The sequence below is a fragment of the Corvus kubaryi genome, unplaced genomic scaffold (genome assembly GCF_017639235.1).
Source record: "Corvus kubaryi isolate FWS band 111438036 unplaced genomic scaffold, C.kubaryi_AGA036_p1.0 37382, whole genome shotgun sequence".
NCBI lineage: Eukaryota > Metazoa > Chordata > Aves > Passeriformes > Corvidae > Corvus > Corvus kubaryi.
In genome coordinates this window covers 365,879-382,106 of record NW_024581124.1, presented here as the reverse complement: position 1 = coordinate 382,106, position 16,228 = coordinate 365,879, and the positions used below count along the sequence as shown (strand labels likewise).

At 43.1% G+C, this 16,228-nt stretch overlaps 1 protein-coding gene across 1 annotated transcript in view; it reads left to right on the top strand.

Moving 5' to 3' along the window:
- Positions 1–16,228, top strand: part of HIC2 (HIC ZBTB transcriptional repressor 2) — a 55,620-nt gene that overhangs the window by 6,973 nt on the left and 32,419 nt on the right. Inside the window, exon 3 of the mRNA XM_042034852.1 lies at positions 9,861–9,930. The gene's annotated coding sequence lies outside the window, so the exon portion shown is untranslated. The remainder of the gene's footprint in view (positions 1–9,860; positions 9,931–16,228) is intronic.

The following is a 16,228-nucleotide window of genomic DNA, read 5'->3' as shown; positions in this document are numbered from 1 at the left end:
AAATGTAAATACAGTTAAATGTGATCAAAATGGAAAAAGCACTTCTTTCTTCCCCATTCCCTGCTCCCCAGTATACTGCCTGCTTTTACTAGGGGCTCCTACTCTGACTTGCCTAGCTCTGTTTGTGAATGCAGGCCCCAGTCTCACACCTAAAACACCCAAATCCAAGTGTTCCCGAGTGCTGTCTGGGATAAGGTTTAAGCCACAGGTGCAATTAAGCTTTTAAATGGTAAGCCTATTTGGTTAGGGGCACACCTAGGGCCTGCAAGAAGCTGGGAGAAAAACGATCAGTCTTTTAAACTGACAGGTGGTTCCTGAAATACTGCTGGAAGGGTTAAGAAGAAGCTACAGTGTTTGTGATTCTCCGGGTATTTAGTGTAACAACTCTCAGAACGAGGTCTCTGTGAATGCTTCGGGCTGTCTTAGTGAGGTGGGATTTGATTTTAATTACAAATCTGGTACTGAATTATCAAAATTATGATTTTGATGAAGGCTTGGGCACACTCTTCATAGTCCTGTCTTCTTTTCCCCTCACACCCTCTTTCCGAAATCTGCCTGTGCAACCACTGGTGCAAAAGGATAAGTTTCATAGGAGTGTAGCCTGTTAGCCTGTGGTCTCTTTTGCTATTGGCATTTAGGCCTTTGATTAGATTTTTAGAGGAAAAATGTCATAGTAGGTTGTCTGGTAGAATGCTGGTGAATATTTTAAGATGCAAATGTTCACAGGTGTTCAATGAGCGTAAGAAAAATGGGGGATGTGAGACTTGAGCAATTCCTCACCCTTTTGATTCTTTTGCACTGTGTCATAGCTTTACTTTTACAATCATTAGAACAGCATCAGAGACCTTTGCTTTGCATAGCCTTGAGTTCTTGGGCAAGGATTTAAACATGGAACATTAAGACATGTTAGTGAACGTGTCCTAATTAGTCTCTTCCTTGGCTACCACATCCTCAAAGGCCGTGTGCCTTACCTACACTATGCCTCTCAAACACCTTCAACAATGTAGCATTTTATCCTAGTCTAGACAAAGTCTTAAGGGTTATGTTGTCTAGTCGACTAATCACCCCTTATAGTGGGAAAACTGCTTTCCTTTAGGATTGTTTCTCGGACTGTTTTTTCCTCCTTGCTGTCTCTTTTCTCCTCCTTCCCTCTGTATACTTTCCCTGCAGCAACTCCTGTTCCATCTGCTGCAATGTAAGCATTAACTATTTAATTGCTGATTAGGAAAATCTCATCACGTGGGCTTTGCAACAATACTGGAGTGGGAGGCAGAGGAAGGAGATGTGTGAGTTCCCAGTTCTCTATCACAAGCTGACCTGGGAGGGCATTAGTCATTCTTGACGCCATGAGGGTGTTTAACATCTCTTCAGTCTAATGGGTACAACAGTTGAATGGGATTTGGAGGTACCTGAGCCCTTGTCATCTCTTGCTGCTGAACTTGCTATTTGACCTTGAGCAAGTCAGGCTGGGCCTTTCGTCCCTTAAGTGGATAGAGGGCAAGTACTGTAGCTAAGTGCTTTTTGATTCTTAAATGCAGAAAACATACTCATGCAAAGGACTAGTTGTTTTTCTTGTATAGTAAGAAGTGCTGTGAGGTTTTGAAATCTCTTCCCTATGCTTCTGCACCAAGTTGCAGAGAGTGAGATGAGAAGCTGGAGGAGAGCTGCAGTTCTCCAAGCAGTGAAAGCCCTTTTAGCTCTGCATTCCCAAGCAGCCATATGGGGCTTTTGCCCAACTGACTTATTTCCTTGTGTGATGCAAATTCAGCTGGTGGCCCCCTTCTCTCCCCCTGGCATCTGCTATTCTAAGCACTCGTGTGGGTTATCAGCATTTCAGCTCCTCTTTGCACTTAGAGCACCCAGTTGCCTCAGTTGGGTGCACTCTGTAGTACGATACTTGTGAAAACTCGGCAGACTCGGAGGGGGCTGTGGGAGATGTGGTAAGAAAAGGTGTGCGGGTGGACTCTGCAACCCACGTAGTCAGTCTCTGCCCTGAGGGCTTTCCATGGCTCATCATAATTGCCAGTTTCTCACTTGGTTTTGCAGGACTCTGAAAGTTGCATTGGAGATGGGAATTGGACCTTTTTCATTCTGTTGTGAAAGAGAAAGGACTGAAATGTTGGGATAATTGGAGAACTAATGAAACTGTCATTGTAAAAGACAAGAAAATGGTATTCTTAGCAATTAGCAAGGGAAAGCATTTCAGTGAGGCTGAAACTATCTTATTTGTTTGGGGAGTTTATTGTTAGCAGATGTTTAATTTCCGTAAGCAATTAATATTTGGAAAGCTTAAAATTACTTTTATACTTGTAAAACCCCCTTGTATTTTACTTAATTGAGGGAGTAAGCACTCACACAATGTCTCCTCAAAGACTCCACAAAGGCCTGAACTGGCCTTCTTGATTCTTTCGAAGAAAACATGGGTGTATGTGTAGGAGAGTGCAGAGGAGAGGGTAACTGTATATATGGACACAGAATGGAAATAAAGGACAAAATACCTTTGAGAAAAGGGTCAAAACATGCCAATATACTTCTCATGCTGTCTACCTCTATCACTAACAACCCCTACTTCCTCTCCCCCAACCCCACCCCACCCCCCCCCCAAAAAAAAAATTCAATTTTGAAAACATCCTTGCAGGTCACGTGGCAGCTGGCAAAGGCTGCTGCCCCTTCTCCCAGACGCAGCTTATGCTCTTGAAACAAAGCAAACTGGGTTGAAATTCTAGGCATTAAAAAACTAAAGCAGCTGCTTCCCTGACATCCTGGGTTGGACTCTGATTTCAGTTTCACTTCTGCTAGATCTTGGGTAATGTCATTGCTACGGTGTAACTGAAATGAGAACTGGGGCTGCTAATTTTGACATTGGGTCACCCACTGGTAATCCATTTGTTATCTCTGTTAGATTTGTGAGAACACACACACCCACTCCCTTTAGACTGCAGTAATTTATTTGGCCTATTTTATGTCTGATGGTCACTTGAAACTGTACCTCTTGCCTGTCAGCAGCTGTAATTGTTTTGTTAAGTGACTATCTAAAGTGAGACTTCCTTGTGCAAATGTGTATTTTAGACACTGTCACCAGAAATCCAGTGGTTCTCCTCTCTCCCTACCCCTCTCTCCCTGTCCCCTTCAGCTGTTTAGATTTCAGGACACATGGCTTAAATGAACGTATGCTTGGAGTTTGCAAAATGGCTTGAATGACAGGAGAAATCGGATCACACAATGAGAGTTCAGAACCCAGCCACCAATTGGTACAGCAGGAGTCTGCAGCTCCCTTATGCTCATTATTGTCTCGGCATAACATCCAGCACTGTGTGTTTCTCACGTCCCCTCTGAAAAATGGGAATGCAATTGAAACGAGCGGGCGGAGGAATGTCCCCCTCCCTGCGAGCGGGGCTGTCAGCCTCCGCTTTCTGTGGCACCCCCAAGGCCTGTGGGGAGCGGGGTGGAGAAGGGCCTGCACACCTTATTCTGCCTTCTTTGCTTACACTGGAGAATCTCCAGCTTATCCTGCCAGTGCAGTGACTGCATGTGGAGGAGGGGGAGAGGTTGTGTTGCAAGCTCTGAGAAAATTAGTTGTTCTATTTTATCTTTTGCAGCTGCAGCACTTTTTTTTTCTCCCCTCATCATTCCCCCCTCCCCATGCAAGTGGTATGTCTGAACCATATCCTTCAAAACCAGTTTTCTAAGCAGATTAGATGGGCAGCAGAGACAGCTATGCAATCAGGCAAAAATGTGCGCTCAAGCCTTCATTTCATGCAGTGGCCAGAGCAGTAAGTGTCTACCACCTGCATTTTTTTTTTTTCTTCTTTCTCTCCCTTTGCAGTTATTCTGTAGTGCTGTTGTCTCTCACTGTTGTAGACTAAAACAAAATGCTCATTCTGATCCTTAATTATATAAAAATTGGGGAGGGGAAGGAAGTTGGGTTCCATGCTAATACTCATTAACATGAAATGTAGAGCGTGCTCCCGAGCTGGCATGCTTCACCATGCAAAGTGACATTTGCTCCCTGCAAGCGTGCGGAAAGGTAATCTGGGGATTACCCTCAGGTTCTCTAATACCAATCCTCCCCTGACCAGTCTGGAAAACCAGTGTCTAAGTTTACTGCTCCTTTGAATGAAGTATACTCCCCTGGACTGCCACTGCAAGTGAATTTGGTCTCTTGCTACCCCATATCTTTCAGTGTTCCCTATCAGCCTTGTTGCATGCTAGGAATCTGACAATAATGGTCTTCACCTGCTTTGAGATACCATGAGAACACTTAAGCATTGGTATTGGTTTCATGTCTGGTCTCTTATAGGACAACGAGCTTAATTTGGGACTAAGCTCTCCAGACAAGTTTGGAAACCTTATGTCTTGTTCAGTGTGGGTGGAAAATGGGGATAGGTTAGTGGGCTGAGTGGCAGACCTGAGGAAGAGAGAGTTGAGTAAGCCTCGGCTGTCTTCCAAGAGAGGAAACAGAGCAAAGTGTCCCAGGAGTCACTTGTTGCTCCTCTGGAGAAAAGGCAGGAACCCAGAGCAAGGTGATCAAGTAATGCTTCTTACTGTGAGTCTGGAGAAGCAGGGGAAAGAAGTTGTATGATAAAACTAGAAAAGAGAAATTGGGGATTGAGATTCTGGGGGAAAATGAGAGAAGGAGAGAAAAGAAACTTTTATTTTTTATAGAGGGTATGAAGAAGGAAAGAAAGAGAAACTAACCTGAAGACTTTGGTGTGCTTTGTTGGGTAAGAAAGAATGTACTATAAGCCCAGACAAAGAAAATTATATTTGAAATATTGGTAGAAAACTGTGCTTTAACATATTGGCACAATGCACTTAATTATCTTCTGCTGATCCCTCAAAAGTAAAAAATTACTTTGAGGAGAGTTAAAAATTGCAAACAAGAGAGACTCAATCTTGCTGGCAAAAAGGGGGTGAAAAAGTGGGTGGAAAGCTGGTTGAATGTGTCAACCACAAAAGTGGTGAGATACAGTCGTAGAGAATTCGGGTTTTAAAACACAAGGAAATCGTGCAGAGATATTTCTCACACTGACTCGTAAATAGCATCTTTGGGTGCACAGCATTGCCAAATTTACCCTTGTTACAGGGGCAACTTACAGTAAGTTCCCACCAAAGCCATATACCATCTGTTTGAATTACTTAGAGGAAAGGTTTGTCTCCTTATTCCCCTTCTATTAGATGTGACAGATTCATGTCTTTGAGGGCAGATCACTGTTAGGCTAAATCTTTCTCTGGTTATGATTCCTTATGACTATAAAACAGTCACAAGGTTATGGGGTTTAAAAAGAGAGGTTTATTGCAGTTTCCAGCACCGAAACTACAGGCTAAGTGTCTCTCCTTTTCCTTTTTTTTCAAGAGTAAATCAAATCCATCCATACACACACATACACACTCACTCTGCCTTCTCTCAGATACACAGACCTGGGGGATGAACACACACTACAAGAGCCGCATTACAGAGTCTACAAGAAAACTACTAAAATAGCTTTCTGTGAATGCATAATAATCTTCCCTCTGAGTCCTCTCCACTTGTTTTAAGAACTGGTTGCTGAGCATGAGTTGGTGGCATCCCTAACGTTTGGGGCAGAACTCAGAACCTTCAGCAGCTCTACCAGCAGTTGTTTCTGCCCAACTCTCATAGAAACTGTGCCCGTGCCTTGGCTTAGAGCAGCAAGGTATTGAGACCATTCAGACATCTGTTGCAAACCCCCTGGTTCAATACTTGTCAGACTTTGAGCTAGTTGTTAAACTCGGCTGATGAACTAAATCCTGCAGTCCTTAGGTCACGCCAGGAGCTGGGTAGGAGGCAGAAGGGTGCTGATACTGCTATAATTTAAGCTCCCTGCTGAGGAAGCTTCTGCAGGAGTGAGATTTGTTCGCTGTATTATTTTTAAGCTAGTTTGTAAGAATGCTGCTGTGGTCAGTAGGAGACTGATCTGAATTTTCCTTGGAGTGGCTTTTGCAGGGAGCAGTGTAGTTTCTTTAAAATGGAAACATTGTTTTCCTCCTAGAAAAGCCCAATGCTAGATTTCTGATCACCTGTAAAATTAATAAACTAGCTTTTTACCAGAAATGTTACATTGACCTGTCTATGCTGCCTGAATGGGAATACCTCTTTGCTTTGCTTTTCTCTAACTGATCTAAAAGGTTTCACTTGGGCTTGGTTCAAAACATTGCATTGGATTCCAGGTCATCCTTGACTGCTCAGAGAGCTGTTGACTGATGTACCTATTCTGCTGGACTCCAAGGGCCCTAGCCTTCCCATATGGCAGTACAGGTCTCCCAGGGGCCATGCTGTGCCACAGGAGACCTCAGTGTGTGCTTTGGGAGCTGCCTTCCAGCATGGGAGGCTGACCCAGAAGTAAGGTCAGGGTTACCAGGCTGCCAAGCTGCAGTGACTGAGGCAGTGCAACACTGTGGGAATAAAAGCAGCTCAACATTGTACTGACTCAGAACAAAATTTCTCAGGTCAGGTCACCAAACCAAAATGAACTAACTTTGGTTTCAGTAATGTAAAATATTCCATTTCAAATGACACCAAATGCACTGGTGTTCACAAATAGGTTTCCTTTTTTTTTGTTTGTTTCTTTCTTTTTAAACTTGTGAACTTCCATTCTACATAGTCTCTTATTTCAGTTTTTCTGCCCAAATTGGGATGAGAGCAAATGTGGAAATACTGGAATTTCTTCCTTTCTGAGGAGGAGGCAGCTGATGAGTACGAGCAACCAGTTTTAGGGTTGGGACAGCTGACTCTGAAGCCCTGTACACTGGAGCAGAGCAGGCGGTGGAGGGGCAGATAGGTGGTGGAGGGGAGGGGAACACACTGGCAGACAGAGGGAAGTAGGAGACTGGAATGAGAAGCAGCAATGAGGGCTAGAACAAAAGATAAGGAGGAGAGAGCAGAAGTTTTTACTTGGCTCCCTGAGCTGTAGGAGCAGCTCTGTTTTTGTGCTGTTACACGGCTGGCCGTGCCCAGCTCAGCACCCTGTGCTTGGCTGAGTGTCCAGCAGATACGTGGGAAGGTGCCACCGCGAGAGCTCCTGTCCCAGAGTGCAGGAGGAACTCCACGGAGAGGGCAGGGGCTGGTGAGGTGGAGCTGGTGGGTCACACCAGTGCACAACCAGGCAGTGCTGCAGGGTTTCACTTCTGCTCGCAGAGCAGTTGAGTCCTTCTGTGCAAATGGAACAGGGGGTGAATGCAGGATCAAAAGCTGAGCACTTCTGAGCTCTCATCCCAGCTCTGAGCAGGGCACTGCAGTCCTTGTGAGTTACAGTCTCTCTGCCACTGAGTCTTTTTCTGTAAAGTAGAAAGCACAGGAACACTCTTTTCTGGTGGGACTGGGAAGGAGCACTAGTGACTGCTCCTAGCACTGCAGAGTGTGTATTATGCTGATGCTTTTATTATTTAGCAAGTTCCTTGACTTTTAAAAAAATATATACCGAACTGATACACTCCATCCATCAGCAGTGCCCTCGAGGAATGAGTAGCTAATTAGAGAGCAGGACTTGTGAAAAGACAAACCCGGGTTATACACGGAACAGGTTTCTCCAGTATTTATTGCCTACGTTACTGGACAAGCTTCCTTGTAAGTAATAGTCAAATAATCGGCCTGGGTCCTTTTGTGAATGGCTTGAGTCTGTGTGGTCCCTCCTTTGTTAGAGCAACTCATGGTGTCTGAAAGCTTCTGCACCCCCTGTTCTGAACAGCAGAGCCTGGTGGCACCAGCTGCTTCTGCCTGGAACAAACATTTGCATGTGACATTAAAAAGGAAAAAGCTAGTTTCAAAATGTATTTTGTTTTCCTTATCCTCTCATTTTTAGCCCTAGTTCAAACTCTGGAAATATTTAAAAGATTAATATATTTAGCTTTTGCTACAAGTATCTTTTAAACAAGTGAAGCTTGAAGAGGAAAGAGAAATCTTTCCTTCAGAAATAAAACAGCAGCCAGTGTTTGGAAATATTTTAACAATAGACCATATGGGAGTCCCAAACTATTAAGCTTTATTATTCAGAAGGCGGAAAATGTGGTTTGATATTCAATTGATATACAGTATAAATGAGAGCCGCAAACTCGGCTCCCTTGAGCTGAGATTCAGATGTTCTCTTGAATATAATAACTAATGCTTTGGCCTAATTCCACAGAATGCATCCAGCCTGCTGATCATAAGCCAAGAAACTGTAAGCTTTTTTTCCCCTTCCCCTCTCTTCTCCAAAGTACTTTCCTCTCCTGCCAGCATGAGCTTTTGGCCTGAATATAAATCTCCTGATACTGGATGTGTATAGAAAGTGGGGAGGATGCTAATGGTGCACAGCAGTGGAGCTCTGTGTGTGCATGTGTGTGTTTGTTTTTCTTCTGCTTTCATGGTAAGGTTTTCCCCTTGCAATGTGCTCTCAGGGGATTACATTGGTCATCCTAGGGTCCTAGGTGGGAACTTCTTTGTACTTGTTTCACTGTTTGTTTCTTAGTGCTGTGGGAGCAGGTGAACATCTTTTGGGGTTACTGTGAAGTGGTGCCAGAGACCATGAGAGTGTGGAATTTATTGGAGGGAGAGAGACTGGAAGTGGTTTCAGTTTATTTTCCTTTTTTTTTTTTTTTTCTTTCTTTCTCTTTTTTCCCTGGTTTGATTTGCATATATTTGTATTTGCACTTTACCCCTTTCTATCAGGTATCTCTTAACTTTCTCTCCTATGGGGAAAAGAACTCATAAAAGCTGCTTATAAAATATTACATACATGGACTAAGATTGTGTGTATGCAAAAGTAGACTGAAAGTTAGACTGATACTGTGATCAAGTAATGGCAGACTTAAAAAATGGATCACCCATTTTTTGACATGGGATCCTTTTGGTACTGCCATCTTCAGCTGTGCTGGGTCCTATCTTTTCTACCCTCTCAGGATCTCTGTGGTTTGTGATTTCCTGAGTAGGCAGGAGACATCAGCATTAAGGTATCTTGCACTTTTCTCTAGAACCATGGTGAGCCCAGAAAAAGACTCCCACTTTACGTGTGAGTCCAGGAATGCCTGTAATACAGAACACTGCAAAGAATATAAATTATGCATGCTGAAGGTGAAGTTTAGTTTTGGCTTCTGTCTTTTCTCCATTTCTCTTTTCAGTTGTTCATGATAGCTTAAATTTTCCATGTTTTTGTCTCAACCCACACTCAGATTTTTTCCTTTGGGGAAAATTGGAGCAAAATCAATTTTAGTGCAATTTTTCAAGCCTCCTCAACTTGGACTTACATCTGTTTGGTGTGGGGGAGTGGAATTTTATCATAAAACGTTTGATTTATTTAATGTATTCAATAAGCATCGAAGATGTGCCAGGTACTTTCTCAGCCCTTTTGGATGAGAAATCTTTCAAGCTAAGAACTCAATAAACAAAGAAGTTCCAGAGCTCAAAATTTCCCTGCCATTAAGGTCTCTATATATCTAAGGAATAAACCGAGCTTGAACAAAGCTGATTCTAAGACTTGTGAAGTACAAAATGTCACAGGCAGTACTGATGAGATCTGTGATTGAAACAACTATTTCTTTTTAATGTATTTCCTGATCCTGTTATCGGCCCAACTTAAAACAAACTCAGCTGAGTGTCCATGCAGCAGCTCTACTTTCATTGCAACTGTGCATCTGTTTCTATTGGTGAATCTGCTGCTATGGGTGTGTGGTGCTGTGACAAAGGCTCATCTAAACAGGGTCATTGATTGAGACTAAGGTAAGTTACCAATTGAATGGAAGAGCTCTTCTCAGTTATATTCATCATCCTAATGAAGAGGCAATTTGGAATAGTTAATAAGGAATAGCTGTTCTGGAATAATCCCTTTTTAAGACAAACCCTCACTCTTTCTATAATTGCATTCCAGGAAGCTATTCTGTACTGAATCAGCATGGGATAGAGTGCCGAAAAGACGTTCAGACCAAGCACAGCTAGCGGTGAGTGGGCAATACACACCGGGATGCCCTATTGCAACCATTCCAAGTGAGCAGCAGAACAGCCAAACTGGTTGCCTGTACATTTCTCTGAAAGGCAACTGAAAGTAAATATGAAAATCACAGTACAAAGGCCTCTGTCTTAGCAGGGATGAAGTCTGAGCTGCCTTTACTGTCTGAGCATTAGCCTGGTGTTACGGACAGAATGCATGTCTCAACCTGTAACTGATCACAATTTGATTAAATGTTGGGGTGTGGAAAGGACTTGTGTGCTTTTTCCCAATGTGTATATTTACATCATTATGTGGGAGCAATCAATTTATCAAACCCATCTGATTATTCAATAGTGGGGAATAACAACTGGCTGAAAGAAAATGTGTATTGTTTTTGAGGTGGATAGAAAATTGGTTTAAAAGAAACTCATACAATCTTTTTCTTTTGAGGGGAACCTGCACTAACAAACTACTCTAGGAAAGGAAATCCAGTAATTTAGAATTGCCAGTAGTTTAAAATGCCATGAAAAATTTCCTGCAGCATAAAATTTTGTGCTTGTCCTTGCCAGGGAGGATGGGCTGGAGCAGAGATGGTGCTCTTGTGCTTCAGTACATTGTAATTGTGATATAGCTGCTGTTAATTCATAGTTCTCTTGACTTTTGGAATTCATCCCTTCCCTTAAAAGGGAAGGTGGCAGCCTGGAGTGGAGAAGCTCCAACTGCAGCCCTCTGGATGTCAATCCACCCCGACTTTCTTAAGCCTCCTACTTAAATCATTATCTTAATGAATCACCATTGCTGCTATCTTCAGTGCTACACAGGAACATGCAAATTTTAAACAGCCTAGGGGAAAGCCCTTTTTGTCTGTAAAGTGCTCTGATACTTGCATTTAGATGTTGCCATGATAGGTACCTTGGATACTACTTTCTGCCTAACCCCGTGGATAGATCCTGGGGTGTAGCTCTCCCCAGTGCCTGCTGGGCAGCTCTCAGGCTCCCTGAGAAGGGATGGATGTAATGATTCTGCTACCTACTGGGAGCAGCAGCTTGAGCTCAGGCATGTCGAAGCCAGACCACTCCATGATTGTCCCTCAGCTGAGGGCCTCTTGGCTGTGCTCTCCTGTAGCTGCAGAATGACAAGGAGATAAGGGAGTGAGAATGGGGGTCCCTCCTTAGCTCTGCATTTGCCATTTTCACTTTGGGCAAGTTTCTTCATCTCTTCACTTGAATATTTTTCACAGCTTAAATAAGCCATGCAAATGTTTATGAATCAACTAAATTTTCTCCCAAGTAGGTATCAAGGAATTTGATACAACAGGAAAATTACCAGCTTGCTAGAAAAACATTTTTTAAGGAAAAACTGAACATAGTGAAGCTACTGCAAACTGTCTCCAAGACTTTCAACATTGTGTTGTCTGAATTTTTCCTTGATGATTCAATTTGGCTACACATTGAGCTCTGCCCATTTCCAGCTCTGCCAGCTGATCACTTGAGAAATCTTTACTTGTAAATGGTGGATATGGAGAGAGAGCCATGTATAGCTGTTTCAGATGGCAAATCTTTGTGGTTATTTACAATATGTATTGAAAGATTTGATTCCTTTATTCATTAAACCAAGAGCTGAAGAAGCTGTTTCATGCAAATGTCCTAGATGATAAGAAGTACCCTTCTCAAATTGCGAAGTCAACATCCATTGTCCCTTTTCTGTGGCTTAGAAGTAGAGTCCATTCCCTTACTATGGGTGACTTTTCCTCACTAGTAGTTGTTCTGCTTCTGGAGCAATGGCAGGATAAATGTGGAAGATACCAGGTGAACAGGAATCCTTTAGTTTCTGCTAGGAGAGGACCTTATTAACAGAACTGAGCTTAAATGCATTTTCTGTGATAACATTATCAGTGGTCAATTCCTGCTGGGAGAGTTATGCCCACGAGAGGCCAGAACATTTATCTTGAGGAGGGCATCCTCATTCACTTATTCTTCTCAGTCAAATCTTCTCTGAAACAAGTTGAGCTGGAGCTAGATACTTTCACACTAAGAAAAATGCAGCTTCTCAGTTGGTTACCAAAGAAAGGAGACGTGAACAAACAGTACCTGCTGACTTTTTGTAGCTCAAGGCCTGGACAGGAGTCCAGGTGTGAGGCGGGAGATATGATTTGCTTCCTCACCTGTCTGTGCACTCCTTTCTGGAGAACAGCAAGGAACTAGCCCTAAATAATTCAAACTTTTTTCCCTGCTTGGTGTAGCTCTGAACAGACTGCCTCTTTCTTGTAATAGCGTTTAAGGCACTTTGCAAACTGCTTTACAGTGATAATTTTTCTGCTTATTGTGAGCAGGCTGTTGTGTTCTCTGTGCTCAAGCTCCTGGCTGGTTCTGATCCATCATGGGATGGCAGCATTTTATAATACAGGGGCTAAATTAACTGGGGAACCATCTATTAGATTCAGCACCATGAGAAGTGTCAGTCAGAGTAGGGATTTCAGAAGAAATATCAGAAGTGAGTTATACATGTGTGTATAAATGTGTGTGTATATTGTGTGTCTATTTCAAAAGAGAAAACAGAGGTGACTGACATTTGAAGCTGAGTGCAAAATTTTAACACAACTTTTTTTCATTCCAGTCTTGGAAAGTCATGGTGATGGGTGTGGGGAGGTCTCTGGCTGACTTTCTGAACTGCCTTTATGTCAGAGCTCCAACAAGGGATTTGGTGGAATTTCTCATCCTATTGAGTAAAAGGGATGTTCTATCCCACATAGTTTCCTTAGGAAACTGAAGGAAAGGGATTCTTCTCCACAGATCTTAACACACCCAGTGTATTTTTGCGGGCACTGCGTGCAAAGTGTTCAGTAAATGAGATACCTGAAAGGAATGTTTCTATATGCTGAACTGGATTACTTTATTCCCCCAGCCTTTGCACACTGTCTTATGCTCATGGGTAGTTGTAGATTTTTTGTCAATGTACAAAGGTTGTTATTTCTGAATTCAGAGGTTTGTAACTATGGAAGTAAAATGTCTGTGCTATTATTTTGTTAATCTGTCTTGTGCTACTTTTGTTGACTGTGTGTTCATAAGAGTCTGTGTTTACACAAATTACCTGCTCAGTTTTCTGGCCAGGTATGCTGAGATTCAGTGTTGCAGTTTATAACTTTGGTTTTTGTTATCTTTCTCCTCTTGTGTTACAACTTGTGTTACAAATTCTGAAACTGTGGTCAAACAAACTGCTCTGATATTTCCTCCCAGTGTTTGCTAATTCAGCAGCACTTCAGCTGCTTATAAGAAGCACAGAGAAACCGCAGCCGAGCACTGTGTTAACAAGTGATGCACATAGCACTATGCAGGTAGAGGGGTTTTAATCTGCAAGCATATCTATCATTAATTTTAAGGCCTTTTGGAACCGTGGTAGCTCAGCTAAGAGAGGGGAGATAAGACAAGCAATTATATGGAGCAGTTCTGTTTGGTGAAGCACGTCTTTTGGGATTAGCAGGGGCTCAGGAGGCAGGGTAGTGATTTGTGCATTGCAGTGCCAAGTCTGACTGATCCTTCAGGACAGTCACTTGTTATGTGGGGACTCCTGGGAAATTTCTTAAGACTGGGATATTTACTGGGACAAGATTGAGAAAGTTTCCTTGGTTTGTCAGTATAGATTTTAATGCAACAGTGCTTCCCCCTGCTTGCTGGGGAGAACCGTGTGCTTTCTGCTTCTCTGGTTTGTGGACCTTCTTATTGGGTGTACAGGTGAAAAAAAATAGCCATGAGCTTTGAGTGACTGCAAACTGCTGTGCTTTTGGGAAGATTTTGAAAAATGGCAGGGATTTGAAAGCTGAGATTTTGACTGACTTGAATTGGGTAAAAAATTTGAGAGAACTGTGGCAGCAGTTGTTGGGAGAAGAAAAATGTCACCTATCACCTCAGCAGACTATTTAAGAGCACTCTGAAGTGAGTCCCCAGAAGGTTCTTGCAGAGAGACGAAGGGGCAGCTGGAAGGAAATGCTGTACTCCCTGAAGAAACAACAAACTCTGAATGTTTACTCAAGCTGGTAAACCAAACAGAAACCATCAGTGTGGTGCTGGGTAAATCCGTGGTGTGCCAGTGTCTTAGGCACTGTGCAGTTCTAATCACCACCTTCAAATGTAGTGGAGGGCCAGGGAAGGTCCAGAGAAAAGTCAGTCACTGACTTTGATTTCTCTTTGCCATAGAGAAGAGATGACTTATTACAGAAATTGCAGATGTGTGGTATTGTCATGAATGGTGGGGAAAGGGGGTAGGGAGTGATCCTTCACAGCTCCTGTGTTTGCTAAATTGATTCAAAGCAGGCAAAGAGGAGGCACTCTGTCAAGCAGCAGTTACCACGTGAAACTCATTGCCACAGGGTGTTATGGATAGCAGAAGTCTAAACAGATTGAAAAATCGATGAAGGACAGATAAGTTCTTATTAAAAGTGATGGCCTGGATACAACCTCTGGATCAGGAGATCTTTAACAATTACACAGGGTGTAAGAAGGAAGAAGACTGCCTGTATTCTATGTCATTGCTTTTCTTCCCTCTCTTCCATCCCTCACTTGTTTTTTTTTCTTTTTGGCCCTATTCTGGCTACTGCTGAAGAACAGAGAGAGCTAGACCTTTGCTCTTATAACATGGCTATTTTTATAGTTCAAAACTAGAAAGGAAACCAGCTACCCTGCAGTGAGGAAAACTAGTTTTGCCTTGCAGCCCACAGGTAATGTAAAGCACACGGAAATGAAGAGAATTAGAAGTCAAGTGCCTAAAAATGTGTACGTGTTATAAAATGCCTCAGTAGCCTGCATCTCTTTTAAAATTCTGAGTTAACAGGAAGCTAAGCTTGTTACTGAAGCTGTAAGTAACTATAATGTTTCCAGTTACCTTTCCCACTTTCTCCTCTCGGTGCTACAGTCCCTGATACTGCACCTAATGAGCTGGCTTGGGCGCGTTTAACTCGAGTAGTAGTGACACCTTGGGTTGGAAGCTGAGGATGGCTGCCCTCCGCAGAAAGGACTGGGGAGCACGACAGGGAGGGGAGGAAGCAGAAAGTTGGGAAGGGGGCTGGAGAGAAGATACTAAAATCCCTTGTATATGCACAAAAGCAGAAAGTGTAACACAGAGGAGGGCTTGTAGTCGTGACTGCAGCAGCAACAGTCGGTTGGTATTTGGGAGGTGAAAAAATCAGTTTTACATTTTGCTAGACGACTGTACTGTAATACAGCAGTGCCTCCTGGCAGGGAAAGCAATGTAATGTAAAGCAATACCGCGTGGAAGAGCAGTTGGAGAGCTGTCAGAAGCCGAGTAGCTTGGAATGCTTCCACGTGAACCTGGGAGCAGCGAGCTCGCTGCAGCGTGGCATTCCCCTGCCCCGAGGAGGAGAGCGGCTGCAGCGCAGGCGTCACTCGCCACCTTCCAGCATGGCTCAGCTCTCTGGAAGAGGCTTTTCTAGGCAAAATAGCAAGAGTTTCCTTCTTCTCTTGGGAGATTTCTCTTCCAGCTCACAGAGCCCTTGTGAGTTCACATGCCAGGCAGTCCTGGGGCAAATGAGTTTTTACCTGTCAGCTGTCATCACCTGCCACATTGGAGTACTCCAGGGCACAAGGCTGCCAGAGGGGTAGCAAAAGGCTGGAGCTCTCCAGAGCAGGCTGCAGGAAAGCTGCTGGATCTCTGGATCTGATGGGATGAGCAAGCAAGAATTTTTTTTTTTCTTTTTCTTTTTTTTTCTCCCCAGGGGGCTTTGGTGCAGGGCACTGGCTTTTATTCCAGTTTTTAGATTTTGGATATACTTAGTAATCTTACTTGTGGTTTTTACCTCCCCTCTCTCCTTGCCCCCAGCATTTTCCTTCCCTTCAAGTCTTCTGCCTCACTCTGTGTATTGCTACTATAAATTGCTTGGTATAAAGGGTCCTGTTTCTTACTTGGAGCCTCTGGATGCTATTAAGTAATTGATGGAAAAGCTTGTTTAAACATCACAAACCTACATTATTTTTAAATTGCCCTTTGAGGTGGCTGAAACGCTACTGAAAGATTACTTTCCTTTAATACTGGACAAGGAACTTCATTAGGGAAGGGAAACTGTTCTTACTAGACTACTTCCAAGTTACCAAGTCATCTTTCTTTTAAGAAGGGATGTGCAGTTTTATTCCCCCCTGGCTGCTTCTCCAGCAAAATGGCTGTTTATAGCAAGGAGCAAAGAAGGTTTATTGGTTTTATTTCTTTTGTGCATCCAGGCTTTCTTTTTTTCAAAAATCAGTAAGAATGGAATGGTGCATTCTGTGCATTTGCTATCTAGCCACAACTTGAAACCAGCA